Source organism: Lipotes vexillifer, unplaced genomic scaffold, assembly GCF_000442215.2.
Source record: "Lipotes vexillifer unplaced genomic scaffold, Lipotes_vexillifer_v1.1 scaffold102, whole genome shotgun sequence".
NCBI classification, from domain to species: Eukaryota; Metazoa; Chordata; class Mammalia; order Artiodactyla; family Lipotidae; genus Lipotes; species Lipotes vexillifer.
In genome coordinates, this window is record NW_006786541.1 from 157,457 (window position 1) to 171,594 (window position 14,138).

Genomic DNA, 14,138 nt, shown 5'->3' on the forward strand with positions numbered 1-14,138 from the left:
TGAGGGTGTGAGTGGGAGCAGGGCACCTCGACAGAGGGGAAAGTGTTCCCTAGTGATGATGGGGGCAGGGAGGGCGGTGGTCCAGAGGGAGTGGGACTGTGGTGGTCCTCACAGGCCCTGTAGAGGCTGAGAAATTCTCTCAGAGGCTGTCTTGCAGAGGTGCATTGGCCGTGAAGTGCAAAACCAGATGCCATTGGTAAAGCACACTGTCCGAAACAGCATTCCTCCAGCTTCCCAGCCTTCTGCAAATCCCATTTCTTTCCTTGTCAGGCCTCAGAGGCTGAGGGCCCTGCACTGCTCTGCACATCAAAGACACCACCAGCTTTCCTGGCACAGCCCTCAGAGGCTTTTAACCAGCCTCTGACAATAAAATCACTTTTAAATAAAAACCAAGACTCAATATTCGGCAGAAAAGGGATTAACAGGATCAGTAGGGGGATGACATCACGCTATTTTTGTTGGCACTCCCCCAGCTCAAGTGTACGGAGTCTGGGTGTGGAGGGCGGATATATATATTTTTTCTTTTCAACTGATTTGGCTGCTCTGAGTCTAGGTCTGGAAAATCTGGGGAGCTAGAGGGAGCTAGCAGGGCTCGGGTGACTCTCCAGCAGCTCAGGGCATCCGCCCGCTCAAGGGGGTGAGCACACTGGGGCTGCAGAGACTGAAGTGGGCCTTCTGCTGTGTCATTCTCCTGGGGCCTCAGGCAATGGGAAAGGAAAGGGCCTATTTGGTGATCAGGCCCTGAACTTAGAGAAAGGTGCCCTCCAAAGTGGGCAAATGTCCTGGTACAACCAGTGGTGGAGACAGATTGACCTAGAGAACCAGGGCCTGGCCCATTCACGCACAGCCCTCTGGGTGATGAACTGGGCCACGCCCAGAATGACAGAGCACCCAGGGCCTTAGGGGACTCTTGCTCCACTGGTTGCCAAACTCAATCTTTATTTTTTTAGTTAAGGAGCTTGGACTTCAAGTGAGGGGCTACAAGTAGCCCACTGCCTACCAAAGACTGGAAGAAGATGAACTGCAAGGCTTGGAGCCTCCTGGCTGCGCCTCCCTGGCTCCTGAGCTGCCTTGGAATCTAACACCAAACATACAAACTGAAAATTTCTGATTATTCATTCAGTGGACACTTATTAAGTCCTGGCCCAATTTCTGATCATTCATTCAGTAAACACTTACTAAGTACCTGGCCCTTCTCCAGGTGGAGGGGTACACTGGTGAGCAAAACCAGGCGCATTCCCCGCATTCCCTCACGGGGCTGATGTTTTGGTGTTGATCAGTACACATTAAATAAACAATGACAAAAAATGAATGTTAACTGTCTCCTACGCCAACATGTATGAAGAAATTGATTTGTGAAAGTGCCAGATGCTTGGCACTCCAGCCTCTGGACTACCAAACCTCTCCAACTTGGGCCCGCGTTCCCTCCCACCTAACCCCCAGCACCATCCAGACCTCAATGCATTTTTCCAGGTTTAACTTGTGTTTTTCCACCTCCAGGGATGCCTCCTCTCCTCTTTCCTCCTTTCTCTCCACCAGGCATCTCCAGTGCCCCTGGAAAGCCCTGGAACAGCCTCACGTGTCCGAGGTCTCCTCCTCTGGAGGTGACCTGCCAGCCCTCCTCAGCACCACTGCTGGGTCCGGGAAAGAGGGGAGCAGCCGGCATTGGCTGAGGAGCAAGAAACCCGGGCAGGATCCTCACCCTGCTGCCAAGACCTTAGATGAGTCACCCCACGTCACAGAGGAGCCCATGAACTCACCTCAAGCCCAGATTTGTTTGCTCCTCTCAGGTGTGCACAGCCCCTTACCTTGGGAAAGTCCCTGAAGGCCAGGGTCCATTCTCTCCTTCTCTGTCTTCTCCCAGTGCCTCAGGCTGGTTTGGAGCCAAACATGACATTTGTCCATCGACTACACAGCTTGCTGGGTGCTCCTGGGCCAGCGTCCCTCACTTGCTCACTGCTGCCTCCAGCTGCTCGGAGCTTTCTTCTCCTGGGAAGACTGGAGGTGCTCCTTCTGGGATCTCGTTCACACTCCCAAACATTTGTTGAGCACCTGCTCACCAGATCCTGTGCTAGGGATGGCACCTTCTCTTCCCTTCCAAGAGTATAGGATCTAGGGGAGGAAGCAGGCAACTGAAGCGACCACGACAGTATTATGTGCAAGGCGGGGTCAGGGATGCCACCCAGACGTGGGGTCCGTCCCCTCTCCTTCCAGAAGGTAGCATCCTCAAATCTACAGGCGTGAGAGCAGAAGGGTGGGTTATCTGCCCGTCCTCTGAGGGCCACCCATAGTATTGGCGGGTCTGCCTCCTGGAACCCTGAGTCACTGGGTGCTTGAGAGGCTACAGGTCCCTCTCCTCTGAGGCCAGTGAATAGATGAGTGTTCCTCTGCCACCCCATCTTGCTGGGCTTCCTAAAACAGCCATGTCAGGCTGAACAAGGCATAAGCTGAGTTCTCTACTGAAGAGGTTGCGGCCACTTTGGAATTATAACATAGGAGAAGAACGGTCCTATTTCTTATTAATTTGGACTTGCTCCTGAATTTTAAAGGAAAGGCACTTAAAGTCTCACAAGCGGAGGCCCCAGTGGCATTTGACCTGGTTCACCGAACCCTGAGCTCCTCCCACAGTTTAGCAAGGGTCCAGGCCTTCCCATCCCCACCCAGCTCCTTTGGAAGCCTCTCCTCGCCACCAGAAGTTTCTAACTCTCTGGATCCATCCTTTCCAGTCCTTGCTTCTGATACCCCTGCCCTGGGACATCCATTCTAGAGTATTGCCCATTTAGCTCAGCCATCCTGCCCTCTCCAGTCCTTCTCATGGCCCCTCAGATCCTAGGGACCAGCAGGGACCAAGGAAGGAGAAGTTCCACGTCCTGTAGTCTATGGTCACCAATGGATATGGATTCCTCTCTTTGGATTTCTTCTCAACATTTCCATCAGTGTGAGCTGCAATGCATGCGGGTTCTATGATCTAACAGTGCTACTAAGATTATGAATATATTCTTCTCCCCAAAACAGCAATTAATTTGGGGAGATAGTACTGTTTCAGCCACAGAAGAGAAATTTAGCTGTTCAGGGGTGCTGGACATAGCCCATACTGGCTTGCAGGAGATGACTGTTTAGTCTTCAGGAACTTTGCAAGTCAGCTGTTAAACACTGCCATTATTGAAGAGTAAATTATATAAGCTTATAGTTAAATACATTCTACTAAAAACAAAATTTAATAAATACTAAAAATTTGTTACTTCTTAATTGTTTTACGACACTTGACTATCATCTGTGTTCTTGGAGTTACTCACATCTACGGCATCTATCTGGTGCTAACTTCATGGCAAATTATGGCCTAATACATGAGAACAGAACTCTATAGTCTGTGGAGTCAGAGGAATTTGGGTTCAAATCCTGGCCCATCGATGACCAGAAATGGTTTCTTTTTTGCACTTGAGTTTCCTCATCTCTGAAACAGGCTGGTAGCAATAGCACTTACCTCACAGGGTTATTGTGAAAATTAACGGATACAATTATAAGCCAGCTGACACCTGAGAGGAGAGGCAAGCTTCCCTTTGCCCCTCTGGATCCCGTACAGGACGAGGAGGCTGAAGCTGGCTCCTTTCCTGCTGGGTGCCACCCACAGGTGTGGCCCTCGACCCCATGTCACAGCTCCTGTCCTCACAGCTCTCGCCCCTCCCACCTCTTATCCCTTTAGCCCAGGGTGGCGATGGCTCCACACCACCCACCCTGGGGCGCTGCATTCTCCTCCAGACCCTGCCCACACTTTTGTAAATAGCCCCTTTCTTCAACTCTTCTCAAATTAAGTGACATGAGTGTTCAACCTGCTTCCAGTGGGGCCTGATGGAGAAACTTAGCACAGGACCTGGCTCCTAGGATATTCCTCGACAAATGGAAGCAATTATTCACATGAGAACAGAAAACTCTGTGCCCTGTTAAAGGGACACCTGGGCATATTAGTGCAGCAACATTCACTGATGCAACGGGTACTTATCACATTATTTAAGTTCATTTTTCATTTATTATGAAGCACCCACCGTGTGTCAGTCAGCAAGGTCTCTGGGGATTAACTTCTCAGTAGGGGGAGGGGGCTTGCTGGCATTTCCTCTCTCATGACAGCTACAAGCAAACTCGGCAGTCTCAAGATGATGCACCCGTCAGAGCTCTCACCCAGAACTGAGGAGTCAGTCATTATCGGGAAAAGTGGGTTCCACTCACTGAGTGCTCTCTGGGGAGGACATACACACACAGGGATATGTGGCTCTGTCAAAATAGGCCTTCCTCTGGCCCAAACCTAGATTGTGAGATCATATGCCAAAGACTTGGGGCATTCCCTAAGGAGAGAGCCCTGGATGGGGATTGAGGGCTGGGTTCTAGCCCCTGTTTAGCTGCTACCTTTCTGTGGGTGAACAGTGATGACCTTGGTTTCTCTTCAGGACTTGGTTTCTTCCTCTGTAAACTGAGATGATTGGTGGATTCGTTTCCTCAGGCTGCTGCAACAAAGTACTGCAAACTGGGGTGGCTTAAAACAACAGGAATTTATTCTCCCACAGATCTAGAGGCCAGCAGTCCCAAGTCAAGCTGTCAGCAGGGCTGTGCTCTCTCTGGCGTTTCTACAGGGAATCCAATCCTTCCTTGCTCTTTCAGCTCCTGCTGATTCTGGCTGTTCCTTGGCTTATGGTAGCGTCACTCCGATCTCTGCATCTGTCGTCACATGGTCTTCTTCCCTCTGTGCATCCTCTTTCCTCCTTCTAAGGACACCAGTCGTTGGGTTTAGGGCCCTTCCTAATCCAGTATGATCTCATCTTGATCTTTAACCAATTACATTGCGAAGACTTTATTTCCAGATAAGGTAACATTCTGAGGTTCACGGTGGACATGAGTCTTGGGGGGACACCATTTAACCCACTATAGTTGTATCATAGGTTCTCAACAGTTCTTACCAGTTTTGGCCCTTTGGAAGTTGGTAGGTATGTAGGATTCCCTAGTCAGGCACCTCTCCTTTGCTGGGACTCCTCTGAAAGAGACTGGGTGAGGCAGGATGTCCTCTGAGTTCCGCGGAGGAGGATCAAGAATTATTGCGAGGGGCGGGTGCGTAGTTACCACCAGCAGCACTACTGCTATTCAACACCATATCACGTCCCCGCTTCTTCCCTCCCCCACTGTCACTACTTGTCACTACTACCCACTCCTCCTCTCCCTCTCCTTCCCCAGCTCTTACTACTGGCCTCTATTGAAGCCCGTCTCTGTGCAAGGCACTGGGCTGGGCACATCCATCATTTCTCGTCCTCCCGGTGGTGCAATGAAATCAGTAGCACTACCATCCCCACTCAAAGTTATAAAACTGAGCTTTCGTACAGCTAGGAAGTGGCAGAACCAGGATCTGCCCACAGGTCTGGCTGACCTGAAGCTCATGCTCTTGCCACACAATAGGAAATTTTATTTTTTAAGTTTATTTATTTATTAAAATTTTTTTTATTGGAGTATAGTTGATTTACATTGTTGTATCACCTGGATATTTTAGCACCAGGGAAACATGACTCAGCTCTGGCTTTACTTGGATGATAACTTGTTTTCAAGGTGGACGATGCTTGTTTTCAAGGTGGACGATGCTTGTTTTCAAGGTGACGTTGTGAAACTGGCAAATTAGTGTACAAAATTTCCCTCTGAGTTGCCTGTTCTCATCTTTTCCTTTCTCCCCATACCCTCAACCCCCATGGTGGAGTCTAGGACCCTAAGGTCTCTTCCGGCCCCTTCAGTTTCTTAGATCCCTCCCTCCCGCTCAGGTAACAGTGCCTGATAACAGCACAAAATGCTGCCCTCACCTTACCCCCAACCCTCCAAGGGTCTCTGAATTTTCATTAGCATGTGGTCCTATGTGTGTGGAAAGCCATTTTCTTCGCTCATTTTTCCTGCCCTTGTCCCTAATTCCTTCTAAGGGCATGGCTGGGCTCCGCCTATTTGACCAGGATGGACATTGCTGCTGCACTTTTACAGCTTTTATCATAATAGTGTGTGGTCTGCACTTTTATTACATAGTAGTTCTTCTTTTTACAAAACTTAAATACATACTTTAGCCAAGTCCTAAACAATAATACTTACGGAAACAGGGATTTTGTGTGTTTCATAGTTTTTCTAATACTTTAAGAAGTTTGTTTCTTTGAACCCTAACGTCATCTCTGGTACTCAGTGGTGTTGGAGACACCTTTTGATGAGTGATGAACTTAGTGGTGGAACTATGTCCTGCTGCCTGAATGAGGCATCCTCCAAGGATGCCGGGGTTTTTCTTGGGGGATCATATCAGTGACGATCAAGAGCAAAAGTTTGGGGGTTTATACACTGATGTGACTCTTCTGGAAATCAGTTGGTGATATGTATTAAGAGCCATATAACCTTTAACCTTATATTTCTAGAAAATAATTCCTGAGATAATGACTCCTAAAGCAGAAGAAAACTTGATTTCATAATTCCATTTATAATAGCAAACATTTGGACAGCAATCTAAGATTCCAATGACTGGGACAAATAAATCGTGGTGTATCCTTCTTTACAGAATATTATGCAACTATTAAAATGATGCTTACTCTACAAAATTAAGTGAAAGAAGCAGTGCATACACACAGATATTAAATAATCATTACGATATAAAATAAAATATGCATAAAGACTTGCAAGAGATATTGCTAGGTGTTAGCAAAGGTTTGTGGAGAGTGGGAGTATAGATATTTCCCCTCTATTTTCTGCCTTTTTATTATTTCCAAGTTTTAAAAAGTAAGCTTAAGGATGGGGGATTAAACCACTGATAAGATTATTTATGTATCTTTTATGTCCATGCTCTCAACAGGGGTACTGCCATTGCAGTGATGGCCCAAGACATTCAGTTCAAACCGGTCTCCAAAAAGAAGATGAGGCATAACGCTGTGTATGAGTGTATGTCTGTGTGTGTGTCTGTGTGTGTGTGAGAATGTACGTCTGTGTACGTGTGTACAAGTGTGTGTATGAGTGTGTGCATGTAGGGGCAGGTTACGTGAGTGCCTCCCAAGGAACACTACAGATCAACAGGGAGTCCCCAGGGAAGGGAGACCCAAACCCAGTCCCTGAGCGGATGGTCCCATCCCAGCCTGCACACCGTGGCCCTAGCAGTGCTTGTAAACACATTGTCCTCTAAGAGCAATGCCCAGCCGGACATCTCAAATTACTTCCCAGGGCCAGGGGAGAGAGTGGAGAGATTCCCAGAGGTGGGGTGCATCTTTCTGGGTGTCTTCAGGACAGTCCTTTTGGCCATCAAGGCTCTGAATGGCCCTGGTCAACAAGTACCATGGGAGCCCTGAGGTAGGCACTGGGCTAGAAAACAAGCATTGAGATGACATGAACTAATGAGAACAGAATAACCGTAACAACCAGGTAGCTGCTCTTTAGTGAGTGCCTACAGTACATGTGCAGAGAGTAAATGTGATATAAATTTTATCCCTTTTAATCTTCATAACCACCCTAACAGAGAGGGTTATAGCCACTACTGTGTGGATGAGAAGACAGATTCAGAGAGGTCAAGTAATCTCCGCAGGGTCACACAGCTAGGACTCACATTCAGGTCTGGCTGACTCCAACACTCCAACTTTTTCAATGATGCTGCCCTGACTCCATGGAAGGGATCTAATGCTATTCGCCCTCCCCGCCCCCCCCGCCCCGCCTCGCTTGCTTTACAGGTCTGTTGAAGTGTTGGGTAATTGTAGATGTGCTAATAAATCAAGTAGTGGTCTCTGGGGGGATACACACCACAAGTGGTGCTTCCACTTGCTTAAGCCAAGTTTACTTTAGCCTCCTCTGGGCTGCCACAGTGCCCAGACATGGAGAATGCCAGTATCCATGGGAGGTGCTGAGATGCTGATGTGTACACGTGATCTATTGTGGCCTCATAGGCCAGCTTACACGTACTCTATTAAACAGTCATGTTTATTACCTTCATATTACTAAGAAGTATGGGTAGGAGCCCCCCTTTCTCCCTGGTTCCCCCTCACTCATCAGGTTTCAGCCTGCAGCACATACTTGTGGTTAAATATTTAACCCCTAAAGCAGAATAGAAATGATGATGACAGCTGTAATCCCAAACACAGACACACACACACACACACACACACACACACACACACACACACACACACACACTCCTTCATGCCATAACAATTTGCTGAAAATGCTGACAACCATATTAACTTAATTGTTAGGTTGAAATAATGATAATGATAGTAATAATAATAGAATTGTTTTCAAATTGTTTTGAGCAATGTTGCAACATCAGCTGCCATACTCATTCCCCAAGAAAGAATTTGCATTTTAGGATTCAGTTCACATCAGGCAAATGGCTCCCCAGGAAGGTAAATGCAGTCTTTATTGAGGTTTTTCCTTGCCTAGAGTGAAATCTTACTTCTTTCTGTAAAAGCAGGTGAATGTCAATTTCTAGGCAGGGTTTGGGCCCAAAGTCCAACTTTGCAGACTTCCGGGGGCAGATTGTGAAATGAAATCTGCTAAAAATACTGGGCTCTGACTTAAAGCGTCCTCCTTCAGGGTGGCATTGCATTTTAACTGTGGCTTCAGTGGGGGCCATGACCTGGTAGGGATGTGGCTCTCTGGCTCTTCCTGACACAGAAATGGTGGGAGCTTCTGTGGTACAGCTCTGGAAACCAGAGTGGAGGGCTTCCCTCCAGCCACAGTAGGCAGGCCACAGTCTGAAATGCTCCAGGTAATTAAAGACATAGGGTGGAGATGAAAATCCCAATGGTCTTTCAACAAAAACTTACCGAGTGCCTACTGTGTGTGGCTCTAGGAAGGTGAATAAGACTAGGATGTAGCCCCTACTCTTTAGAGTTTATAGCTATTGAAAAGAAGAAACATGTACACCGTAAAGCACTTGTGATCAAAAAGTGCTCCTGAAAAGAGATGCTGTGGGAGCCAAGGGTTAGCTGAGTCAATGACGATTGAACTGGTTCTTAACGTATGAAAAGAAGTTCACCAGATGAGGGTCAGGGTGCGTAGGCAGTTGGAGGGTGTGCAGGGGCAGAAGGCGTTCCAGACAGAGGCAACAGTGTAAGAGAAAGCAGGGAGGAATAAAAGGTATGTGAGAGTAACATGTACACACTGTTATATATAAAATAGATAACCAACAAGATCTACTGTATAGCACAGGGGACTCTACTCAATATTTTGTAATAACCTATAAGGGAAAAGAATCTTAAAAAGAATAGAGATATATATGTATGTATAACTAAATCACTGTGCTATACACCTGAAACTAACACAATATTGTAAATCAACTACACTTCAATTTTAAAAAAAAAGGTATTTGAGAAATAATCTTCTCTAGCACTACTGTAACTCCACCTGCTCTAGTTTTCAAGGCTTCCATCTGCTGTCTGAGCCCCAAGCTCCTGGAATATCGCTGTGCTATGGAGATGCCCGTGGGGTGGTAATTGAATTTATGATGCTCTTTGCTATGTAACACTTTGTTGTTATTCAGTTATAAAATATTTTTAAATTTCCATGATTATTCTTTCTTTGACCCATTAATTATTTAGAAATCTACTTAGGAATTTTCTTAACACATGGGTTCTGTGTGGAAAGGTTTTGGTTACTGACTTATAATTTTATTGCACTGCACAGAGAATTAATTGTATATTATCAATTCTTTAGTGCCTTTGTGGCATATGGTACTGATTAATTCCTGTAAGTTTTACTTGAAAAGCTATTTCTTCTTTATTTATGAGATGCAAGGGTCATAAATTTAACCTGTAGTTCAAATCTTCTATATCCTTCCTAATTTTTGTTTGTTGGAACACTTTCTGAGAGAAGTGATTAAAATCTACTACTATGATGTGGATTGTCAGTATTTCCTTATAATGTTGTCAGTTTTTGCTTTATGTATTTTGAGGCTATGTTATGAGTATAGGTTCAAGATAGTTATATTTTTTGGGTGAACTGTTCCCTTTATCAAGACCTTCTTTATTGCCAAGTTTCTGTCTTAAGGTCTATTTTGTTTTGAATTAGTATTGCTAAATCAACTTTCTTTTAGTTAATACTTACCTGGTGTATTTTTTCCTGATCTTTTGCTTTCAACTTTCTTCCTTCTTTGTCTTTACATGTATATTTTGTGAACAGCTTTTAGCTAGATTCCAGTGCTTTGACCAGTGCCTAGAACATAGTAGATAATTATTTCTTGAATGAGTGAATGGAAAAAAAAGTAAATCCAATCTGAAAATTTGTTCTTTAGAAGATGAGTTTAATCTGTTTATATTTGTTTTGTTTACTGATATATTTTAACTAACTTCTACCACTTTTTGTTTTCTAGTTACTTTGTGTCTTTCCTTCTCTCTCTCTCTCTCTCTCTCTCTCTCTCTCTCTCTCTCTCTCTTTTTTTCTTTTTTTCCCTTCTAGTTACTTTGTGTCTTTCCTTCTCTCTCTCTCTCTCTCTCTCTCTCTCTCTCTCTCTCTCTCTCTTTTGCTTTATTGCCTTCCACTGGATGGGTTAAATATGCTTTATTTCATTTCCCTTTCTTCTAGCTTCAGAATGATTCCTTTTCTCTTTAGTTGAACAATGGCACAATCACAATCACTGTTACCAAGAAGAAAATAGGGAAGAAAAGAATAACAACTATGTATTGGCTGTCTTGTGATGGGCACCATGCTAGACATTCACTGTGTCCTTTGATCAGCACAAAACCCCTATAAGTTCAATATAAGGATCCACATTTTACAGACAGGAAAATGGAGACTCAGAATTAAGTAACCTGTCCAAGGCCCCCACAGCCAGAGACCAGCAGATCTGGGACTGGAACCCATTCTGGGTGATCCTGAAGGTTATGCACTTGCCCCTGCAGGCCACACTGCTGAGAAAGGTCAACCTCAGATTGCTGCAGGACAGTTATTATGGTCTTTCTTAGTCCTCACAGCTGTATTCTGATCAGCAGACCTTGTTATCTCTGTGTCCCAGTGATAACTCAGAAATGGAAATAAATGAACACAGGCCCGGGTACAAGTTCTGAGCAAGAGAAAGTCAAAGGCTGAGAAGAAACAGCTCTTAAAACCCTCCAAAATGAAATCTTCCATAAGCTGGATGACTCCTGTCAACGTTTTAAAAAATATCTCAGAATTGAGCACCTACTCAGTTTGGGAATGCTTTCTCTTTTCCTAGCGGATAGGTGCCCACAGCCAGAGTCCCTTAATAAGCAGATATAAAGAACTGTCCTTCCTGCCACTATCTCAAAACACTGCTCTTTGAGTATCTGTTCTTTCTTCGAGTATTTGATTTCCTCCCTCTGGTAAGAAGGGCCACACAGTCAGTGTTGTAGGAAAGTTAGGACGGAAGCTTCTGAGGCAGTATTTTGCATGCAGTGAGCCTTTGATGAGGTCACCCATGGAGGAGAGAGGTGCCATGAATCAGATCACCCACAATCCCCCTAGCTCCCAGCGTCCGATTGCAGTAAACAATGCTCAGTGGAATGATAATCTTGGTGTTGAATGCCCCACTGATTTTGCAGGGGTACAGGTGCATCTTTGTCTGAAGGACTGGCAGTTCCTTTTCAGGATGAGAGTGTGAAAGAATGTGACCAAATTCCTGAAATACCTCTGAGGGATCACAGGCATGCCTAGTAACTGCACTGGTGCAGCCTGGGGCTGGCCAGAGGGCCTTACTGGGCCCTGCTTGGGATTTCATCTCCAGTGGCAGCACTTGAGGGAGACTGGCTTTTGAGAGGCATTTTTCAAAGTGCAGACCAGCTGAATCAGAATTGCCCGGTTGGGGGAAGGGAAGAAGGTGTGCTTTTTAAAATGCTAATCCGGGGCCCCATCCCAGACTTACTGGATCAGAATTCAATAGGGGACCACAGGAATGTGCATTTTCAAAAGTGGCCCGGGTGATTGTGGTACTAAGTCTAAATTGTTCTTCAAGGGCTCTCCGCAGTGCCCGAAGCTTCCTGTGGGGTCACCGGGCTGGTGCGAGCAGGCTCGTGGGAAGTGGCCATGAGTCTGAAGCACCAGCTTTCCCTTTGGCTTTCTGTGTGACCCTGAGCAAGTCGCTTCATCACCCTGGGCTTCATTTCTTTGCCTGCTATATAAGAGCCTCTAGAGCTTTTTAACGGAGGGACCAGGCCAGAACTAAGAACTCAGGCGTCCATTTTGACATACGAGTTTGAAGTAAGAGCAGGACTTCTGAAAGGAGATAATACTTACAGCTAATTTTTATTGTGTGCTTACCGTGTGTCAGGCACTGTTGGAGAAATTTATGTGTATGAGCTCATTTTCTTTTCCCCACAGCCCAAGGAGGTAGGTACTTTCCTATTCCCATTTTACAGATAAAAGAATTGAGGCAAAGTTAAGGTGACATAGGATGCGGAACTGATTCCAAACTCAGATGGACACCGGAGTCCTTGTCCTTAACAACAAAGATATACTGCTCTCAGCCATAAATGTCCTGCTGGCAATCGAAAATACCGGGCACAGCTAATAGGCCTGATCATCAGACAAATATGGCAGTTGTCTAAACAGAGGTGACAGGTGCAAAGAAAGAGAAGTGTGGAAGGAGCACAAATAAACACCTGTGACTTACCAACCCAAGGTGACACAGCCTTACCCACTTCTACAGGATTGTAAATGTGACTCAGATGGTAAGAATTTATAGCATCATGACAGGTGGGAGGGGGCATCTGGGCAGGAGCAAGGGCCCATCCTAAAGCCCGCCCCCCCACCCCACCTGCTCTCAGCACCCCCCCGACCCCACCCCCCCCCCCGCCACCTCCTGCCCAGCACACTCTGGGGATAACGGCTCTAACTATCCCCTCTCCTTCACTGAGATCTGAGGGCACAGATAGGTCCCGGCTTGTTCCAAAGCTTCAAAGACGCATTCGGGGAGTTACAAAATGACCACGAAGCCACACCCCCTTCACAAGAGGAGACTTGGCTAGCACATAACACCAGGGCCTAATTTGGCCTCAGGCAGAGACTGGGCCAGGATTTGATCGCGGGTAAAGCAAGTCCCGGAAGAAGGTTCGGTTACAGTGAGTGCTGCTTCCTGTTCCTAGATGAGTGAGGGGCTAGATTTTCCGTGGAAGTGAAGAACATTGCTGGGGATGGACGTCATCCTGGGGCTTTCTCGTCCCTGCTGCTCTCCCCATGGGGAGGGAGGGATGCCTTGCATGGAACCCAGGGATCTCTGGGAGCCAGACCAACCTACTTTCCCATCCCCATGCTCAGCCTTTGCATTCCAGCCACATCTGTGCCCTTTTACACCTTGCTGTCTTTCCTCTAATTTTTTTTAAAATTACAATACCTCTTCTGGGACTTCCCTGGTGGCGCAGTGGTTAAGAATCTGCCTGCCAGTGCAGGGGACACAGGTTCGTGCCCTGGTCCGGGAAGATCCCACATGTCGCGGAGCAACTAAGCCCATGCGCCACAACTACTGAGCCTGTGCTGTAGAGCCCTCGAGCCACAACTGCAGAGCCTGCGTGCCACAGCTACTGAAGCCCGCGTGCCTGGAGCCCGTGCTCTACCACAAGACCAGCCACCGCAATGAGAAGCCCGTGCACAGCAACGAAGAGTAGCCCCTGCTCGCTGCAACTAGAGAAAGCCGGCATGCAGCAACGAAGACCCAACACAGCCAAAAATAGATGGATAAATAAATTTATAAAAAAAAGAATACCTCTTCTTACTCTAGCAGTCTGACTGCACTTTCTCATCCTTCAAGAACTGGCTCAAGTCCGCTGAGGAGCCTTCCAAGACTGCAACACTCACCTCCCCAGAAGAGTTCGCCTCTCCTCAGAGCTCCCATGGCAGCGGTGGTGGACCACTAGCACACACTTGTCACTTGGCATTGCTAATAGCTTCTCACATGTCCTTCCCATGGGACACCAAGCTTCCGAGCTTCTCCATGGAGAGAGGTCTGAATCACACTCCGAGAGAAGCTCTTGGTCATAGACTCACACAATTTTGTGTTCCCAATGCCTGCTGAATGCTCAGGAGATGTGGTTCAATCAATGAACACCTGATTCAAGAACAGGGTCTGAATTTCTGGGAAAATGCGCCTGTAGTTTACAGGGACCTCAGGATTTTATCCTGGGTGTAGGGGAGAACAGGTGTCTGGAGAG